Here is a 20,194-nt window from a genome sequence, read left to right as displayed (position 1 = left end):
AAGACAAATTTTCCATTATCTTAAGTATGTTACCTGCAAGACACATACAACAGTTATGCATTAAGGACTGCAATTAATTGGTAATAAGGACTTCATGCAACCCTTTGGTTCTTGTGAAATCTTGCACTATGATTCAGATAACTGCAAAAAAACATTCAATTTTTGCATTTTGATTATTGCAAATAGGGAGCTGTTTTAACTTTCTGTGCTTATTCGAATTTATCCGATAACCAGAAAGAGAAAGGCTTCACACTCTGCACAGCATGGATGTCCAAAGATCCAAGAAGATTCAAATCCTAAGGTACATCATTTCTCAGACCTTGAACTCAGAGCCCATTTATCTGGGATCTTCCTTAGGGCACTATAATAAAATGGGTGAACTGTATTTTATACAACTTCTGAACTAGAACATCTATAAATCAGAAATGTAATACAAAGTGTACCAATTTGACCACTTTTTAGGATGAACCTATTTGCTCTTCCTGAACTAAGACAATGGAGATTTAAAACCAAAATTTCCTCTTTAGTTGAACAAAAAGTAGGGATACAATTAGATTACCAGAAATTGCAGTGTTTGCAAAAGGGAATACAAAGTTTACACTTTCCATTAGATTTTCCCAGCAGGTAACCACCCCTTTCAAGGTTGTTTAATATCTTGGCATACGTAAATCCATATGGATGGATAGACAGATAGATAGATAGGTAGACAGACAGACAGACAGAGATAGATAGATAGATAGATAGATAGATAGATAGATAGATAGATAGACAGACAGATAGATGGCAGATGGGTAAAGCAAGTTCATATACTGCCACATGGAAAAGTTTATTTACCTATCAATCAATCTGGTGGACAAAGACATATAACTGACTATATGCCAACTTCTGAGAAGTCTGTGAATACAAAAATACTTAATAATAATTCTTCCTAAAATTAGCTGCAATTCTTATAAATCTCTTTTTATCTATTTCTCCTCTCCCTGATGGCCTCTGTATGTAACTTTACATCTTTTGTTCTCCCCATTTCTCTGCTTTTACCACGCATCATTTTCCACAGCTCAACTGTCCTGTTTGCTATCACTTCAGATAGACCACATTCTCCCTCCAAATTAAGGAACAAACAGAAACACTTAGGGAGCTAAGCAGAATGTATTTGGAAATAAACTACAAAGCAATATTCCCGGGGTTTTATGGGCCTTTTATGATATTCTAACATAAAGAAATGAACACCTTGAACTCTTGAATTTTGCCAGCACTTTGAACCACCTTTGAATCATAAAAGGACAAGGGACATTTGTGTCCTGATGGGCCCCGACTGACCCTCTCTCCTTCCCAGGAGCCTTTTCAGAGGCTTGGAGTCACAGTGACATTGGGGTCAACTATTCCCCTCTTCCACCTGACATTTCCCAGCTGTGACATGAGGTCAGAAATCCATACCCTTTGTGTCCCAGTTTTTCACTTGTTGATTAGAAAAAATAGGATATGCTTGATGAAATATCTTATTTAATCCTTTTAGAATATTCTGGGTGCCCACATAAACCAAGGTTGTATCAATAAACACCATTTACAACAGGCTCTACAAACCAACATGAAGTTTAACATCTTGGGATAAGTTAGCAAAACCATATGGATGGAAAGGCTAATGAATAGACAAACAGAACAAACTCAGATCCTAACATATAGAAAAGGGTCAGTATATTGCAGCTATTAGACAATCTATATAACATTCATACACAGAAATAAAAAAGTGGCTACTCTTTCCTTAGATAATTAGTTCTTTCTAATTAGAAAAGCTATTTATGATAGAATATCTACAATCAGTGTGTGTGTGTGTGTGTGTGTGTGTCTGTGGGTATTTGTGTATCTGTGTGTCTGTATCTCGTGTGTCAGTGGGTATATGCAACTGTATGAATAATATTTGTATGTGTGTATGTGTCTGTGTGTGTCTGTGGGTATATGCATCTGTGTGAATGTTTGTATGTGTGTGTGTCTGTGGGTATGCATCTGTGTGAATGTTTATTTGTGTGTATTGATGTGTGTGTGTCTGTGTGTGTGTGTCTGTGGGTATGTGCATCTATATGAATGTTTGTGTGTGTGTGTGTCTGTGTCTATATGTCTGTCTGTGTGTACCTCTGTCTATGTGTTTGTGTGTGTGTCTGTGTCTATATGTCTGTCTCTGTGTACCTCTGTCTATATGTCTTAGTGTGTACATGACTCTGTGTGTGTTTGTGTGTGTGTTTATGTGTCTGTCTGTGTGTGTACATGTGTAGAAAAGGGCAGAAGTATGAAGTAGAAAATCAGTGCCTACAAAGACATCCCTTAGTGTGTGTTTACATACTAAAATCCATAGATGCTCAAGTCCCTCTTAAAATGCTATAGTATTTGCATATAATCTATCTTCATTCTCCCGTATAACTAAAATTATCCTGGTTTACTTACAAATTTAATAAAATGTAAATTCTATGTAAATCGTTGCTGTACTATATTACTCATGAAATAACGGCAAGTAAAAGCCTGCACATGTTGAGTAAAGACTCTGCTTTTTCCTAATATTTTTCTACAATAGTTGGTTGATTTCATAAATTGCAGAACCACTAGATACGCAGGGCTGATTGTACATGGTCAGGTACACCATATATACACACACTGACAATCTACAATATGCTATATATACACATATAGAGAATTAAGAGTATTTGTAATAAAGGTATTTGTTCATAGCCCTGTTAATAAGCCACAGAAAGATAAGGGAAACATTTCAACTTTGCAACTTATTCGATACATTTTGAAAGGTTTGTTACCTCTCTAAAGTTCCCAAATGAGGTAATTAAATCTCAGCTTCTTAGATGACACACACCCATGCATACACACTCATGAATATACATGCATGCACATACACACACACGCAGAAAGAGAAAAAGAGAGAGAGAGAGAAAGAGAGAGAGAGAGAAGCACATAGGTCAATAGATGTCAAGTTGCAGCGACTGTGGCTCTGTGTAGCTCTGACCCCTTTGATAGTTTATAAAATTTACATGAGATGTACTCTGTGAGCAGACTTAACAACATGCATCAGTTTGTGAGCACACTCTTCCTGCCAGAAGCACATCAAGGCCCTCACATTGTGTTGTTGACATTCAATTATAATATTTAGAAATAAACAAGGTTATTTTTGACTCTCAGCTTACTTTACACATTGTCATTGATTACTTCTGTACCACACAAAACTGAGTGTACATATGATGTAAGGTCAAATTTATTAATGTTCATGGCAGTTATGTTGTATCAGTATTAAAATCACAATTTATCCTAGTGAAGTATTTGAGAAACTGGAATTGGCCAGCAGGAAGAGTTTCCTGGTCGGTTCAAGATTTGATTGCTCTGTGCCCTGCAACCAAAGCACATGGTGTCTTCAGCAATAAGGTCTTACTATCTAGTGATGGAGGGCAAACAAGAGCAGTGGCAATAGCCTTTGTTGTGGGTACAACTCACCTCTCCCTAATTAAAAACTCTTGTAGGGAGCCATCTTAGCATGGCCCTGAGTTTTTCATCTAATAATCCATATCTTTTGAGAAAAGCACTGTCTACTCAGGCAGAAAAAAAAATTCCTTTTGTTATATGTGTGTGTGTGTGTGTGTGTGTGTGTGTGTGTGTAGGTTTTTCGAGACACGGTTTCTCTATAGCTTTGGAGCCTGTCTGTCTGTCTGTCCTGGAAATAGTTCTTGGAGACCAGGCTGGCCTGTAAATTATATTTTTAATTAGCTTACATACTAGTGGGTTTTCATTGAGGCTTTTTTCATACATGCTAAGATATGGTTAGCCACATTCTACATCCCTCTATCACTGACCATCTTGTGCCCATCCCCATTCAAACCTTTAGATTCCAGTATTCCCTACTGAGGCAGAGCAATAGCGAAAGCGCAAGCAGGTGCATGCAAACTCAAGAAGAATAAGCAAAACTAGCCAAAACAACCTGTCAGTGAACCGGAAGCTCTGTAACTATTGGTGCGCACTCCTAGTCAGTCACAACAGACCATTAGTGACCACCAGTTTCTTAAGAACCAACCAGAAAAGTTCCTATGGCTACTTAATGTCCCCAACCCCATTAAAAACAAAACAAAACAATCCTTTGACAATAAAGAGCTTTTTACATTGGAATCTTTCACAGTCTGTGTCGTGGCCTCTGCACCTCTCACCCGCTGCGCAGCCGGGAAACAGGAATCACACAAGAGGCAGCAGCAAGCCTGCAACAACTACAAATGACCCAAGGTGGATGGACCTTTTCTTTTCAGACACGTTTTGGGCCCTGCTTACCTTCTTTGGGCCATTTTTCTTTCTTACTTGCTGCCCCTGCTGCGCTCCCTGTCCCCATTAACAACCGCCATCTTGAATTCGCCCTCTCTTCAGCAGTTTTCGGTGAGTTGACCACTGTTTTCATTTTCTAAGCCCTTGGTGAGTTGAATCTTCCCTATCCCTACCTTTTTTTTTTTTTTTTTGCTTTCCTGTTTGTCATACTGGCTAGGAAGTCTCCATCGTGACTTGCTTCATCATGGCACCTCCACATAAAGGTTGACTACCCAGGAGGTAGAGCCAATAAATGACGCTGCGACCGCTCCTTTTCGCCCATAGACACTGTGAGCATACAGCCACAGCCTAACAAAGCGCAGAAGTCCCTCACTATAAGCGGCATGCTTGGTCCTCGAACACTGATATCCCTTTCCCTTCCATCCCTGTCCTTGCGAGGACTCCCTCACCGCCTGAGAGCAACTGATGACTTTCGCCCCGGGACACTCTCCAGGATTGTCTGAAGGCTCTCTTGCTTTTTTGGGGAGTCTTTGGATTGTGGACTGTTGGACTTCCTCTCTTAGTCTCTCTTCTCAACTAATCTGGTTATGTAACCACCTATTAAAGGCCATTATGGCAGTAGTTGGTCTCTTAGTTAACAGAAAGGCTTTAACTGTTTTACTATGGTTGAATCCCCTTTCCCTTCTGGGATTGGAATGGTTTCCTTAGATGGCAGCTACTTCCAAAAGCTTGACCTTGGAGCTGAGCATGGGGACTGAGATGCAGTTGTCACTCACTTTGTGTCTTCTGGCTACTTTCTTCTTTGCTGCCCCTCCTCACAGGCTCCTCCTGAGGCCCACCATAAATGGTGTCCCTACCCCAGAGGATGGGACCTTCCCTTCTCCACCAGTCCTGCTGCCACCCCCTCCTCAAAGTTGGCAAGAGTTCTGGATTTTGGCAGCTGTTTTCACCTCTACCTGGACTCCCATTCACAATATGAGGAACCTGGAGCAGAAGCTGCCTTTTCTGGCCATTTTGCGGAGCTATTCCTGCAGCACTTTGAAGCTGAGGTGGCCTGGGCCTCGGACTCACTCTCCCCAACTGTCTTGGCCCTATTGAGCCTTGGTGTGAAGACTGTATCACCATGTGATTTTTCCCTTGACAGCTGCAGGGTGGGTGGACCCCTGGCTGTGTTGGGCCTGTCTGTCTTCTGAAGAGCTAGCTGCCCCCCTTCTCTCCTCAGTCTCTTCCTCCTCTACAACGTCCTCCAAGCTGAAGCTCAAGAAATGTTCCCTCCATTCTGTGGGTTGCTCAGTCAGAGGCTCTGTATGAAACATCCTGCAGTGGCAAGAGGCAGTTGACGCTTCCTCCCCAGCTGGACCTCTGAAGACCACATCAGGACCTTCAGTCCTAGGTGGAAACAGCAACTCCAACTCCTCTGGTGGTGCTGGGACAGTTGGTAGGGGATTGGCTAGTGATGGCACATTCCCTGGGGAGAGATGGACTCACAGCTTTGAGAGGCCGAGACTGAGTCATAGAGGGGGAGCCTTGAAACACAGAGCAGGAATGGTACAGAGAGAACTGCTCAGGTTTATGAGGGCCGAAGAAGCTGCCCCTGACTCAGCAGGAGTGGGTTGTGGAGGAGGGGCGGCTGGGCTGACCTTAGTGGGAAAAGGCAGCTTCAGCGGCAGAAGTGCTCCTACTCTTCCAAAACGAAGAAGGAGGAGTGGAGAGTTGCTTAGAGTTCTTCACACTACCCAAGGTATCCAGCCCCGACTCAGCATTCCCTGTTCTACTCTTGCTGATGTTGACACAGCGATGGCCCTAGAGATGCATGACAGGCAGAACATATTTGTGGGAAAGGTAGAAGGCCCTTCAGAGTACATTCTGGAGACAACTGACGCACTTCATGTGAAGGCCTGGGTCTCTGACATCCAGGCGTGCCTAAGCCCAGGACTCTGACCTGCTATCAGCCCCTGACCCAAGACCCTTCCCCTGGCCGATGGGACCTCTTTTCTTACAAAGGATAACACAGAGAGCCTTGTGGTACTTGGTGCACTTCCTGACCCAGGAGTTACAGTTATAGACTTGTAGAGACATTGCCGTAAGCAAAGCCAGGAAAAACAACAAAGCACTTAGAGAAGAAGTCTGTTTTAAAGCAATTGCTAGGTCCGTGATGGGCACGCTGGATAATCATTTCTCTTAGGACAGACAACTTTTTGCCCTCCCCTTTTAAAATTAAAGATAAAAATTTATGCCACACCACCAAAAAATGACATCTCCCAGGCTGCTATAGCCTTTAAAGCCAATAAAGCTAATTTTGGGTTAATAATAATGGAACTTAATCATAAGGAAAGGGCTTATACTCGACCAAATCCTGGGTCAGTACAACTATGGGAGTTATTGGCAGCCCTTAAGGTTTTGTAAAAGACCTAATCAGAACCCTGAATATTATCTCAGATAGCCCGCTATGCCACACAAGCATGCAAAATACTATCTTTTGCAAAATTAAAGTTCCAAAAGGATTTAATCCCCAATACCATGCAAACTACTTGGTTTACCCTTACCCAGTTGTAATTAGAACCTAACTCAACATGAGTTGAGCCATTGAATTTGTCTACCACAGTTTTTGATCAAGTATGGGATCACATAAAATCCATGCTAGACCACTCTAAACTTGTTGCATAGTGGCTTATGGGAGGGTTGGTGGTGGCTCTAATATTTCTTCTTAAGTGTCTCCTACAGCTAAGATCCTGACAACAGCATGTGAACAAGGCAACACTCCAGGTAATCATGGCTATGGAACACCCTGTACCAAAACCTCCAAGAGAGGTGGTCCATGCTTGGCTAATGCAAATACAGAAGGCCATTTAAAACCCCAGTTCTCCTAAAAAGTTCATCTTTGCTTCTGACTTCTTGGGACCTTTCAGGAACCCAGCCCTTCTAGGATTGATAGTCAAAGTTGGTAACAGCCTGCCTTGTAAGTGAACCCAAGACAGGCACAGCCCAAAAGCTGGAGGGCCCCTGAGGTGGGGTTATAAAAATTCCATAAGTCCCGCTATGTCACCCAATAAAAACAAAATAAAAAGAGTGAGATAAGGCAGGACAATGGCGAGAGCACAAGCAAGCACATGCAAACCCACAATGAGTAGCAAAATTGGCCCAGACAACCTGTCAGCAGACCAAAAGCACGGTAACTAATGATGCGCACTCCTAGCCAATCACAACATACAAGCACTGACCACTAGTCTCAAAAGGACCCACCAGGAAAGTTCCTGTGGCAGCTTAATTTCCCTAACCCAATAAATACCCCCAACCCTTTTACAATAAAGAGCGTTTTACATTGGGATCTTCTGGAGTCTGTGTTGTTGCCTCTGTGTCTTCTCACTTGTTCCCCAGGAAGTGGGGACCACACAACAGGAAGCAGCGACAAGACCGCAACAACTACACCCAACCATCTACCATTCTTTCATAGCATACAATTTTTACTTAGGTTATAAGAGCTTAACTTTTCATATCACTTTAGTATACACTCCTCATTTTGGTAAATTTTTCCCATACTCCCTCATGTGTTTACACCTTTCGGACCCCAGACTTTCCTCCTCCATTTTCATTTTACCTATACTATATTAATATCATTCCTTTAATGCACCTCATCCAATTCCTACTTCTAGTTTCTTGGTGTCTATGTGTACTTCATGTTAAAAATGCAAGGCAACTATTTGAAGCTAGTACCTATGTACGAAAAGGAATATATGGTGTTTGTCTTTTTAGACATGGGTGGCCTCATTTAGTGTTATTGTTTCAGTTCCATTCATTTACCTACAAATTTCATCACTGCATTTTTCTTTACAACAGAGTAATATTCCATATTTTCATGATCCATGTATTGGCTGATGGACATCTAGGTTAGTTTTATGTTTTAGTAATTGTGATTAATATGACAATGAATACAGATATGCAATTATCTCTGTAGTGAGATATTGAGTCTCTTTGGGCCTCATGAGCTTTCACCCTTCTCTAGACAAAGAACTATAGGCAACTAAGGACTACTGAGATATGGAAAAATAGTCTTGCTCAGGGAAGAGCACCGTATTTGATTATCTAAAACAAATTATTAAGCCTTAAAAATATTCATACATAACATTAAATGGACTGAGAAGATGTACTTAAGTGGTCAGGAATATATATGTATATACATACATACACACATATATGTATATATACATATATATATATATATATATATATGTCGTTAAATATATAACAACAGTTAAAGAACAAGAGTCCATGAATCTGAAAAAGAGAAACTTGGAGATACATGGAAAGGTTTGGAGGGAGAATGAAATGAAAAATGATATAATTATATGTTAATCTCAGAAACATTTTAAAAGCCTTTGGGTATATGCCCAGCAATGGTATATCTGAGTCATACGTTAGTGCTTGGAGATACAATCAGGCTTCTTAAACAGACAAACACCAAAGGTCTCACTTACTGCTGGGTCTTTCATTATAGCATCAGCCTAACAAGCAAACTGTTCACACTAGAGAAATAGTGGCAACACTGCTTGTGGGGTAACCAACTATTCATCTCATTGGATTTGAGGTCTGCTCAGTAGGAGAAAATCCATGCCTGATAGAGTTAAATAGGATCAAAACCCCTGGCTAGGGAGGCCATAGAGCCTAGGGGGAAACATGTGGTTTTTCTAAACAGTAATGTTGCCAAGCTGTCTTGTCAATATTTCTATTCATAGATTTGTGCTGCTCGCAACCTCAAGTAGAAAAATCTTTCCTTTAATTGAAGTAGATAGTGACTAATACAAGGATTCATAACTATTCAAAATGCTCATAATAAGCAACTCTGAAGGTTTATCTGTAGAACATTGTATCCAAAGCAGGTGAAAATTGTGTAAGATCTCAAGAATGGGGAGGAGTGTTGTAAAATTCTGCCTTCTGGATATGACACGACCATAATGCACATTCTCTTAGCAACTGTGGTCACTCTCACAAGCCTCTCACAAGATCCAGTCAGGTAAGAGTCTTAACAAGGATGAGAGAGGAACTACAGAGGCCCATCACTAAGAAATCAATGATAATTAATAGCTATGGGGTGGGGCAGTAGGTAGAGTTATTTCTTCCTTGGGGAGTTGGCAATTGGTAGACTGTCCAATCCCCAGTGGACAACCTCAGACTTTTCACATGGAGGTAGTGTTAATTAGGCTTCATGGGTTGAATTTTTAGTCAAAAATTTAAAAGAAGATAAGAAATTGGAGTGCTATGTGACTGGGAGAGTCCTGGGGAGAGTTGGAGGGAGAATACAGAGTGCTTAGGATCAAGACACATTGTTTCAAAGGTTGAAACAATTACTAAAGTGATTTTTAGAAAATACTGGAACTAGTTTGTTTTATTTTGAATCACAGTACTCAAATTTTCTGGCTTTGTGATCTTAGACAGTTGGCACTGCCTCTATCTGTACCATGTCCATTGTTAAGTAGTCATTGAAACTGGCTCAACACTGCATATGTGTGGGGGTTTTCTGCTACTCTGTTATATGCATGTATTATAAATTGATCAAATCAGGGTAGTTGCAATGCCCACTATCTCAAGCATGAATATAACAACTCAAGCACGAATATAAAGGGTCTCTGATGGGACCCTTTGAAATCCCAAAATCATTCTCTGGAATCTTACTGCCCCATTTAAAAGGAGCTAAAAATTGTAAACTGTGGTCTCTATATTATGGAAGAGAACATTAGAACTTATTCTCCTTGTCTAATTTTATCTACTGACTGATCTCTCCCTTTCCTCCTACTCTCTCTGCCTTTGCTAAGTAACTGCTCTTCTGAAAAAAAAATACTCTTTTTTGTTATGGTTTTTGTTAGGTTGGTTTGTTTAGATCATTGTTTCTTTAAATAGTAAGATGCCAGTTGGTTACTATAGAAATTTAACAGATCACTATAGAAAATTATTATCATAAGATCTTTATAAATCCTAATTATGATTATCAAACACCAGAAAATTGACACAGACAAGGAGTCAAACTTTAGAGTAGTCTTAGAAAAGTAATCTCCTTGTACTGTTAGGCTAACACTTGCCTGCTGATTCCTACTTTGTTTGTTTTTGAATGATACGAAATTTAATGCAAAACCTGAATCATTTTTCAAACCACACAACAATCTCTATGAATAAAAACAAAAGATACAATGCTCAAAGAGAAAAATTATATGTGAGGCTTTATTTCACATTAAAGTAGTCATTTCTCATGACTTACAGTCTTGGAATGTCATAGTCTATTTAAACAAATTCTTCAGAGTTACATAAACACACACGACTCCAAGCTACTTCAAAGCAAAGAAAATTCAGCATTTGCATCTTCAGATAAATGCAGAGCTCAGCAAGGAGAGTTGAGTGTGATCTTAACCTTGCAAATCCACAAGGTTTGATATGTCTGAACATACACTTTAATGCGAGAAACATGAGTTTTAAATGGAGTAAAACATGAAATTTCCATCGAAGTTAGGATCAAACAAAGTACAAACTGATAAATGTCACTCCAAAAATATTTTTTAAAACATCTTTTCAGAGAAATCCACCAACTCTGGCAGATTTCAGATGTCCTAGGCAAGATGATCTCAAAGGAAAACATAGGAGCGATTTAACTTACTCCTTGGCTAGATTAATTTTATCATTCAAAAGTGTTGCTTTTCCTCTGATGGCATTTTCAGGTAACTAATTCTATAAATACTTCAGACTCTGCCTGAAGCTTCTCTGTGTGTTTTCACATGTAATATACTCAATATGGGAGACACTGAGAAGATCTACGATAAAGATAAAATAATCCAGCCCTATTCACAGGTTATATTTGACCTGATACCAGGAACCCAAGATTTGCTACGCACACAGTAATAGTGAACTTCAATAAATATAAAATGGTCACCCCAAACACTTCCTAAAGATAGGAGAGAATAGTGGGGAAAGAAGAGGCACATGCCTTCAATGTCATGCGTCGTGTGTCTGCTCAGGTCTATGGAACACTTAAGTATTAAACACTTAAGTATGGAACACTTAAGGCTTAAGTATGTGACTCTTTTGATGAATTGATGGCTGATGCTCTCCTAGATGCAACAGAAATGGTAGCTCCAGTGAGTGCCTTCTGGATTTCTGGATTTTCTTTTAGAACAGCGCTGTATCTCATGTAACATTTAATGTACAGACTCATTGAAAGGGATGAAATAATTATGTTGAGAACCAATTATTTTGATTTTTATTAAATAGTTCATACAATGTATTTTTATCTATTCCCCCTCACCTGGTACCTTCAAGATCCTTCCCACTTCCCTATCTGCCCATGCTCTCTCTTATGTTCTCTTTCTCATTCTCTAACACAAACAAAATTAAACAAACAAAATACTATTAAGAGCAAATGGTAGAAGTAAGGTTACCCTCAGACTCAACTCTCATGGCTGACCCTAGAATCTATGGTAAAGGGCAGAGTCTGCTTCACCTCCAGTCTAACTTTCTGTAATAAGTCATTTAAAATCCTGAAAAGTTAAAATGCAGTGTGGAATTATGTTGGTTAAGCAACATGGTGATGGTAGATCCATGACCTCACTAGCCCCAGGTAATTGGTTAGATTGTGAGTGCTAGGCATGATTTTCCCTCATTAAGTCAGTCTTAAATCTAATTACAGAGCTATTGTTTACCACTGAGATATATATGACACTATTGCACCTCATGTATATACAAGTAACATTACACAGAAGGAGCATGCTGCTTTGATGCATCTAGGAGTGTGTGTGTGTGTGTGTGTGTGTGTGTGTGAATATGAGAGTGGGCAAGGGGCAAGAGATTATAGTGGGAAGGGTTGGAGGGAGGAAAGAAAAGGGAAATGATACAATTATAATTTAATTTCAAAATATAAAATAATATTTTAAGTAAAACAGAAATAAACCTTGAACAAAAAAAGAGGTTTAACCTTCCACAAAGAGGTCACAGTATGATGTCCTGTTGTTTTTTTTTTAATATCTTTACTTTTTCTGATGATATTTATTAAATATGTTTCAGATACCAGATTAAGCACCTTGGGAAATGTATCAGTTATGTGATTTTTTTCACAAGTAACAAGGTGCTTGTCTGCCATACTGATAACACTAATCACAATCATTTTATAAGTTAGGTTGTTGATACCCTAGTAAGTTAAACAGTTTCCTGAGGTCACACAGAGAGTTAAGTGTTGAACTAAAGCTCAGATCATAATCTATCTGCCATCAAAGCATACAGATCCTTAGCACGTTTTATAGACCACTTTTTTAAACCTTTGGAGTAGTGGGTGGAGTCGCCCTTCCTTCTACATGATCCCTCAGAAGCAAAGCATATGGAAGCGATCATTCAATCAAAAACAACCACCACTTCTCCTTTGACCTGAGGTTTAGGGAAAAGGTCAATATCCTTAATATATTAAGAAAGAGAAAAAACAATGGCACCCTCACCCTTCTGAAGCAGGAGGAAAAGCTAACTGCTTTCACCATTCTTAAGGGAGGAACCAAATGAGCAAAAGTCCTTTGGAAATATCATCTATGTGAACCGAATCCAAACTCTTGAAACATTGAACATTTATAAAAGCTTTACCTAAGTCAGAGAGATAATAGAAATCCCGAGGAACATAGGGAAGGATCAACAATCAAATTCACCAGAAGGAAACATGAGCCTGTAACATCTGGAGAAGCAATCTAATATTCAGATAGGGCATCCAAAGCAGAACAACATTTGGAAAAGCACAATTGCCACAAATGACTCTGCTTCATGTTTAAAAATCTATAAAGTTCACCAGAAAGGCATCCCAGAAAAAAAATCCTTACTATACTCTTTAAAAAAACATACATTTCAGAAAAAGCTGAAGTAATTATAAGAGTTCACACAGAAAGTTGGCCCCAAATAGACTACCATTTTCTAAATTGTTCTCCGTTAAAATGTCAAAATGATCTTATCTCCTTAACTAACATCCACTATTTCCAGATGCTGAGGCTTTGGGAAAAGCTGGCTGTTTGCAACTTGATGGTAAAGCTGTTTAGGGAAAGAGAGCAAAACAATTACCAAAGGTGGTTAATCAATGTTGAAAAAGGAGAAGCCACGAACATTGAGAAGCATGTGAACTGCTCTGCCAGATGAACATACTGCACCTGGGCTTCTAGTTAATGTCAAATTATCTACCAGGTTCAGAAAAAGCAACACTTGCTGTGTTTACTGGGCCCCTTTATGGTACATAAGTCTTAAAGCCTAAGGAGGTTATTTTTCTATTACCCGTTTAAAAGACCTTTGAAACTTTCCCTTGACAAATGGAAAAAGGGTTTTTTTTCTTAGTTTCCTGTCCATTCACAACTTAACTGTAGCCAATTCCTAGTGTGTAGTAATGACACTCTTTTATTGCCGTATTAGCTTGGCACTTCATATCACGAACCGTATTCAAAAGAGCCTTGATCATTGGCACCAGCTGGCTAGAAACCTCCATTTGAACTCAGGAGTAAATTTCTGCGTCTACACATTCATCTTAGTGATCTAGAGAGCAATTTGTCCATTCTCTGCAGGACGTTGAAGCCATCCTGACTACAGAACATGAGACGAGCTGATCCTGGAGGGATGCTTTTCAGGGATGATGTAAACAATGGAATATTTATAGTCAGGCCATAGAGATGTGCCTCTTAGCAGATGACTATTTTACAAGGCCTGTCAAGCCTATAAATAATGAGATCAACAAGGGGGAGTAGTGAAGGAATGATGAATGTTGAATAGGATGCATGTCTACTACACTTTAGAAGTGAAAGAAAGGGATGAAATAAATTAAGGAGAAATTAAGTGCATTATCAAAGGCAATGACGAGGTAACAGGAAGTTAAATGTCTTCGCCTAGCAAATTTGTAACAATTTTCACTGAAAATATTTTCTGCTCAGAATATTATTTATAATTCAAAATAAATATAACAATATGGCAATGCTTAAGTAAATACTCCAGAGAATGAGCACCATTGAAAATGAAATATAATAATTTAATATTTATTGTAGCATAGTTTGTTATAAATATACACTATGAAAACCATGCTCATTCTAATAACAATAGGTCAAAATGTATGTACTTTAGATAAACATTTTGAACAATATTTTTAAAGATCTGTGGCTAAGTCTAGCCAAATATAAAATATCAGAATGACAAAATGACTTAAAAAATTTCTAGTCATTTATTTACAGATGAAACCATAGTTTATTTTCTAGGTTTTCTATTAGGTATAGCCCATATAAGTATTACTGAATTACAATGAATAAAATCTTCCCAATGAAAAAGCAGCCCCTTGAAAATAAGATAAATCTTAGTTCTGTTTTAACTAAGGAGAACAATAGACTCCTGGGGTGTGGTTTGTGCTCTTCTTTATCTCTCAAGACCTCAGTTATTCCCACTTCTGCTTTTCTCAAATTCAGAACCAAGCTTACATGAGTCATCAGTACTAGAATGTAACAAAATCCATACAGATAACTCTCTTCATTAAACCTTAAATGCAATTTGCTTTTTTCCTTGTACACAATCAAATTCCATTAACTCTTTAAGTGTACACCCTTAATACGGTTACTTAAGTGAGGATTTTATTTTTAGTTCTTCATTTGCAAGCACTGCATTTCTATCACTCCTGATATCTTATCCATCTCTCTACCTCCTCCTGTGTCTCCTCTACTCCCTCCCATTTTCAGGACCTGTTCTTTAATTCTTATTACACACACACACACACACACACACACACACCTTAAAGTGGAAGTTTTATTGTTTAGAGATAACATGCTTAATGAAGTAATAATATTTGGTAATCTAGAGCTTTGAACATATAGGACAGAAAATGTCAGGCTCTCGGGTGGAGACTAATTCTATAATACTATTAGAGATGAAGGTATGAAGTGGAATACAACCCCAAAAGGAGAGAGGGTTTGGAATGTAGGAAAAATAAACCCAGCTCCTGAATACCATTTTTGGGAAAAAAATGATGCTTCTAGAAACAGACCAGAATTCAGATTGAGAACACACTAGGGTTAAGTGTTGTCTTACTGGTCATTTTTCTCTAGTTCTGGTATTTTCAAACTTTAAGCGATTAATACTAAGAAGCCAGTGGGTTTTCACAGCTTGAAAGAGCAGTATGACATACTGTTAATGCTCTCATGAGTTTCAGAATATTGGAGATGAATAGACCTTCGAGAACATTTTCTACCTCAATCTTTCATTGTGCAGATGAGGGTATTGATGTCCAGGGAAATCCTTCTAAAATGCAAATCAGATCCTATCATTACAATGTTTACTATCCTTCAGTGGCAGGATTTCTGCCTTGAGCTATAACAGAGGAGCTCATACCATATTAATACAAGAACAACAACTATAAATGCAGAAAGGAAATGTTGTTGAAGGCACTGGAGAATGATTTAAGAGGCAGCAATGTGACAGAGCGCATCGACATCCAGAGAGAAGAATTTCACTTGAGGCGGTTACCTACTCGTGAGTACTGCAAGGCAGAGAGCTTGGAAAGAAAACAGCGGTTCAGAGCTGTCGGCGATGCTGTGGAGCTGAGAGGAAAGAAATAGAGTTTGGGTATTTTATAGTTACTTCTCTATTGCTGTGATTAAACACCACCTCCAAGGCAACTTCTAAAATGAAGTGTTTCCTTGAGTTTCTAGTTCAAGAGGGCTAAGAGTCCATCATGGGGGGCAGGGGGAAGCATGGCAGCAAGAGGCAGGGCGGTATGGGAGCAGGATACGGAGAGCGCACTTCCTTTTCCTCGACAGCAAACAGAAAGAACAACCTTGATGTAGGGCACAACTTTAAACTCTCTAAGCCCACCCGTAATGACGTGCTTTCTCCAAGTGCAGATACCCTAAACCGCCTCAAACAGAGTCACCCACTGGGGACCAAGTGTCCAAATCTCATTTAAAGCACCAGAGGTGTCTGTTAAGGTAAAGGGAAATATCCATGAAGGGAAATATCCTTTCAGGTGAGACCCGTAAGAGCGGCTGTCTGGGGGAAAGAGAAAAAAACACAAAGGGGAAACTCTCATGAAGACTGATGTGATGTAACTAAACCATGTCTGCTCCTTGTTGGACTGGCTGATTGATCTCTACTTCGATTTTTTTTTCCAGGAGAAAAGGCAATCCTCTCATAGGCCAGACATCATGACATCTTGTCAAATTTTTATACACAATTCAAAATTACCAAGCACATAAAAGGCACAGATGACCAAATGATCAAAAACCAGAAGATAAAATGGCAGAAGTGGATCTGCTAGATGGTTTAAACACAGCATCTGCTAAGGATTCTAAAATAAATGTGCCTTTAATTTGTGTAATAAAAGAGATGACAAGATTTTAACCAGATGATTGAAAAAAATGAGTATTTTAGAATTAAAAGTTAAGACAAATTTAAAACTTAGAATCGACACAAAATAAGGACAGTGAACAAGAAAATAAGTCACAAGGAAATATATAGATGCATTTGGAGAAAAACATAAAACTCAAGAAAAAAAAGCTTAAGGATAAGAATTGATACACATATGATTAGATTTCCCAAATGGGGGGGGGGGTTTACAAGAAATGTTTGCATCCATACAGACAATGTAGTTTCATATCAGACAAATTTCCTAAATTTAAGAAACTCAGCTAGGTGGATTTCTGTGAGTTTGAGGCCAGCCTGGTCTACAAGTTACAAGAGCTACCAGGGCAGCTAGGGCTGTGACACAAAGAAACCTTGTCTCAAACAAACAAACAAACAAACAATAAAAAGAAACTCTACCAAAAGCTAGTAAAATAGGTATCTTAATATGCCAATAGTATATCAGGTTTCAAATGGATTGTTGCTATAATAAAAAAAAACTGGACTTTAAAACATTAGTCAAGAGAAATGAGCAAGTAATAATGAAAAGAGAAGCATACCATCAGAAAAACATGTATTCAGTGTTTATATATCTTCAATAGCATTATTTTGCTTGTTTTGTAAAGAAGAATTAAGTTCATAGATGGTGACAGAGATTTTAATGTAACTTTTCCAATGGCTGATATATTAAGGACAAAACAAAATCAGCAAGGATATAAAATATTTATTTAGCATATTTGATAAGCGTGCTTAATCTGCATTTTAATGTGCTGCATTTAAAAATGCAAAATACATACTACTTAAAAGTACTAATTAAAAGTTTATCAGAATTGTACCATATAATAAAGAATAAAGCAATTCTGATTCTTAAAGTACCATAGTCCTAAAGTGCATGAGCTCTGATCATTGGGCAAGTAAGCTGGAACTCAAAAGCAGAAAAGTGACTTGATACTTTATTGTCATCACATCCGATAAAAGTAAGAACCGTGTTTTAAAATGAGTTATCAATAAAAAAAATGATAATGAAAATTAAAAGTATGAAAACTTGCAAAAAATAACTAAACTCTGATTAGACATGTTCATAGTTTTAAATGTATGTGTTTGAAAAGCAGAAGGCTGAAAAAAAATTAACCATGTAAGTGCCTGACTTCAAAGTTATAGAATATGAGACTGACACACTGTCTACCGCACTAAGAAGTCAGTTTTATAAAAAGCTGAGTGGCGGTGGCGAATGCCTTTAATCCTAGCACCGGGAGGCAGGGACAGGTGAATCTCTGTGAGCTTGGACTACAAAGCAAGTTCCAGGACAGCCAGAGCTGTTACACAGAGAAACCCTGTCTCAAAAAACAAAAACCAAACAAACAAAAAGTTACAGAATGTAACTGATGGGAACAATCAATTGATACAATAGCATTGGTATGTAGAAGTTACCTTTTATGTATGTATGTTTCAATCCAAATAAACACAGAGGTTAGTTAGCTTGTATGTAAGGCCGCATTAGGTCAGAGGAGATCTTCTAAGAAAAGCAGAGATATACTATAATATTGTAAAGAGATAAAGAAGAACGTAAAATAAGAGGATTAAATGGGGAAGGGGTGGAAGGGCAAAATGAAAGAATGAATATGGGGAGGGGCAGACAACACCAAAGGCAACTATGCATATGGAAACTTAGTACTATAGAAACTTTCCAAAATATGAACTTACTTATATGAGAGGAACTTAAATGGGATCGGTGTATAATAGGGGAAACAATGTCTCAACTAGACATTGTATGCTACCCAAGTAAAACCTCCAATGTTCTGGAAAACAATAGCATAATTGGAAAGACTAAAGCAAACAGGCAGTCCAGACTGTGCAAAGGATGTTATATCTTGCATTCCGACTGTCTTCTGGGAATGTAAAAGCAACGTTGTCAGATACTCTGAAGATGCCAGGTAGATAAGAAATGGAATTTTAAGGAGATGAATTTATAGAATCAAGACCAGGAATTGAGGCCACTTTCAGAATGGAAATTCAACCTAAGATAAAATCTCTGTGAACTTCCTTAAAAGTTTAAGGAAGAAATTATAACAACCAAACTATTTTAAGAAAAAAAAAGAAATTAGTAATAAACTTTATGTACACATAATAAACTTTCTACCTCCACCTTTTGAGGAACTTCAGTTTTTCTTATTGATGTACTCTCCAAAATTATACACAAATGCTTATTTAAGTATGTGTACATATTTTTAAAATGTCCTCTTTGGGCAGCCATGTTGGTGAGAATATAAAGGTGCCATTCTGACATTTCTATGAGATAATCTCACAGCAAAATCTCTGTTACTCTGGCTTTTAAAATTGTATGCCCTTTGTCATAGTTACGATGTAACTGGCCCACATAATCTCATAGTTAGTGGAACTATTAGGAGGCGTGGCCATGGTGAAGGAAGTGTGTCACTGTGGGGTAGGCTTTGAGGTTTCCTATGATCAAGATACCACCTAGTGTCTCAGTCTCCTTCCTGTTGCCTGCAAGACGTAGGACTCTGGGCTACTACTCCAGCACAATGTCTCTCTGCACGCTCTCCATCGTGATGATAAGGGGCTAAATCTCTGCAATGGTAAGCAAGCTACATAAGTTAAATATTTTCTTTATTAAACTTGCTGTGGTCATGGTGTCTCTTCACAGCAATAAAAACCATAAGGCACCCCCCTCTTCTGCAATGACCGCCGAGGCTTAGGAGCACAGGTTGCTTTGGCCTTCCTTCCTTTCTTTACTCCTCATTTTCAAGAAATAAATCTGCCTGCTACCCTATTCATATATTACCCAGGTTCTTTCTCACCTCCCGCGACCATCCCAAATCTCTCCATTACGTCTTCTCCATAACTACCATAGCTACCACAATAAAAAGGCAACAACAAGCACAGATAATAATTTTTGGAGATAAATCCAAAGAAGTCATTGCAGTCAAGAAGTCATTGCAATGCTTTCACAAAATAGTATTGAACTTCCACGGCCAGCAATTCAGTAGAAATATCCCCAAAACAAGATGGCTATTTGAATAACTCAGGAACTGGTAAATGATACCAATTTGAATTCAGAACAAAAGAAACTAAAAGAGAAATTTATCTTCCTTTATACAGTAAAACCATGGGAAAAACCACGAAAATTAACAACGTCTCATAGAAAGGGAATGCGTATACAGAGACCAGTTTGCTTCTTAGTGTTTAGATGAGATGCAGACTGATCTGTCAACATCTCCACAATTGCAAGTAATACCATGAAATAAAATCCTGAATGTTCACCAATCATATTTTAGTGCTGAGCATTTCATGCAAGCGGCTGTTGATGGTGCCAAATATAGTCTTCACAGCATGCAAAAATGCACTAATGGCCAATGCTGTATTTTAGATTTCAGAGACGTTCTTTTGGTTGATACAATTATTTCTAAATTCTGCAGAGATCAGTCAGGTGACCCGAACAGAGGCAATGGGAAAGGACTAGATAGGATGCCAGAGAGTTCTCTGGCAATGTCTTCTGGTG

At 38.6% G+C, this 20,194-nt stretch overlaps 1 protein-coding gene and 1 pseudogene across 2 annotated transcripts in view; one reads left to right on the top strand and one right to left on the bottom strand.

Annotated features, from left to right (window-relative positions):
• Nucleotides 1-20,194, bottom strand: part of Nrg1 (neuregulin 1) — a 1,000,950-nt gene that overhangs the window by 711,394 nt on the left and 269,362 nt on the right. The window lies entirely within an intron of this gene.
• On the top strand, nucleotides 5,011-6,375 carry LOC119813561 (annotated as a pseudogene).

The sequence above is a fragment of the Arvicola amphibius genome, chromosome 4 (genome assembly GCF_903992535.2).
Source record: "Arvicola amphibius chromosome 4, mArvAmp1.2, whole genome shotgun sequence".
Classification (NCBI taxonomy): Eukaryota; Metazoa; Chordata; class Mammalia; order Rodentia; family Cricetidae; genus Arvicola; species Arvicola amphibius.
This window is presented reverse-complemented; position numbering and strand designations above follow the sequence as displayed.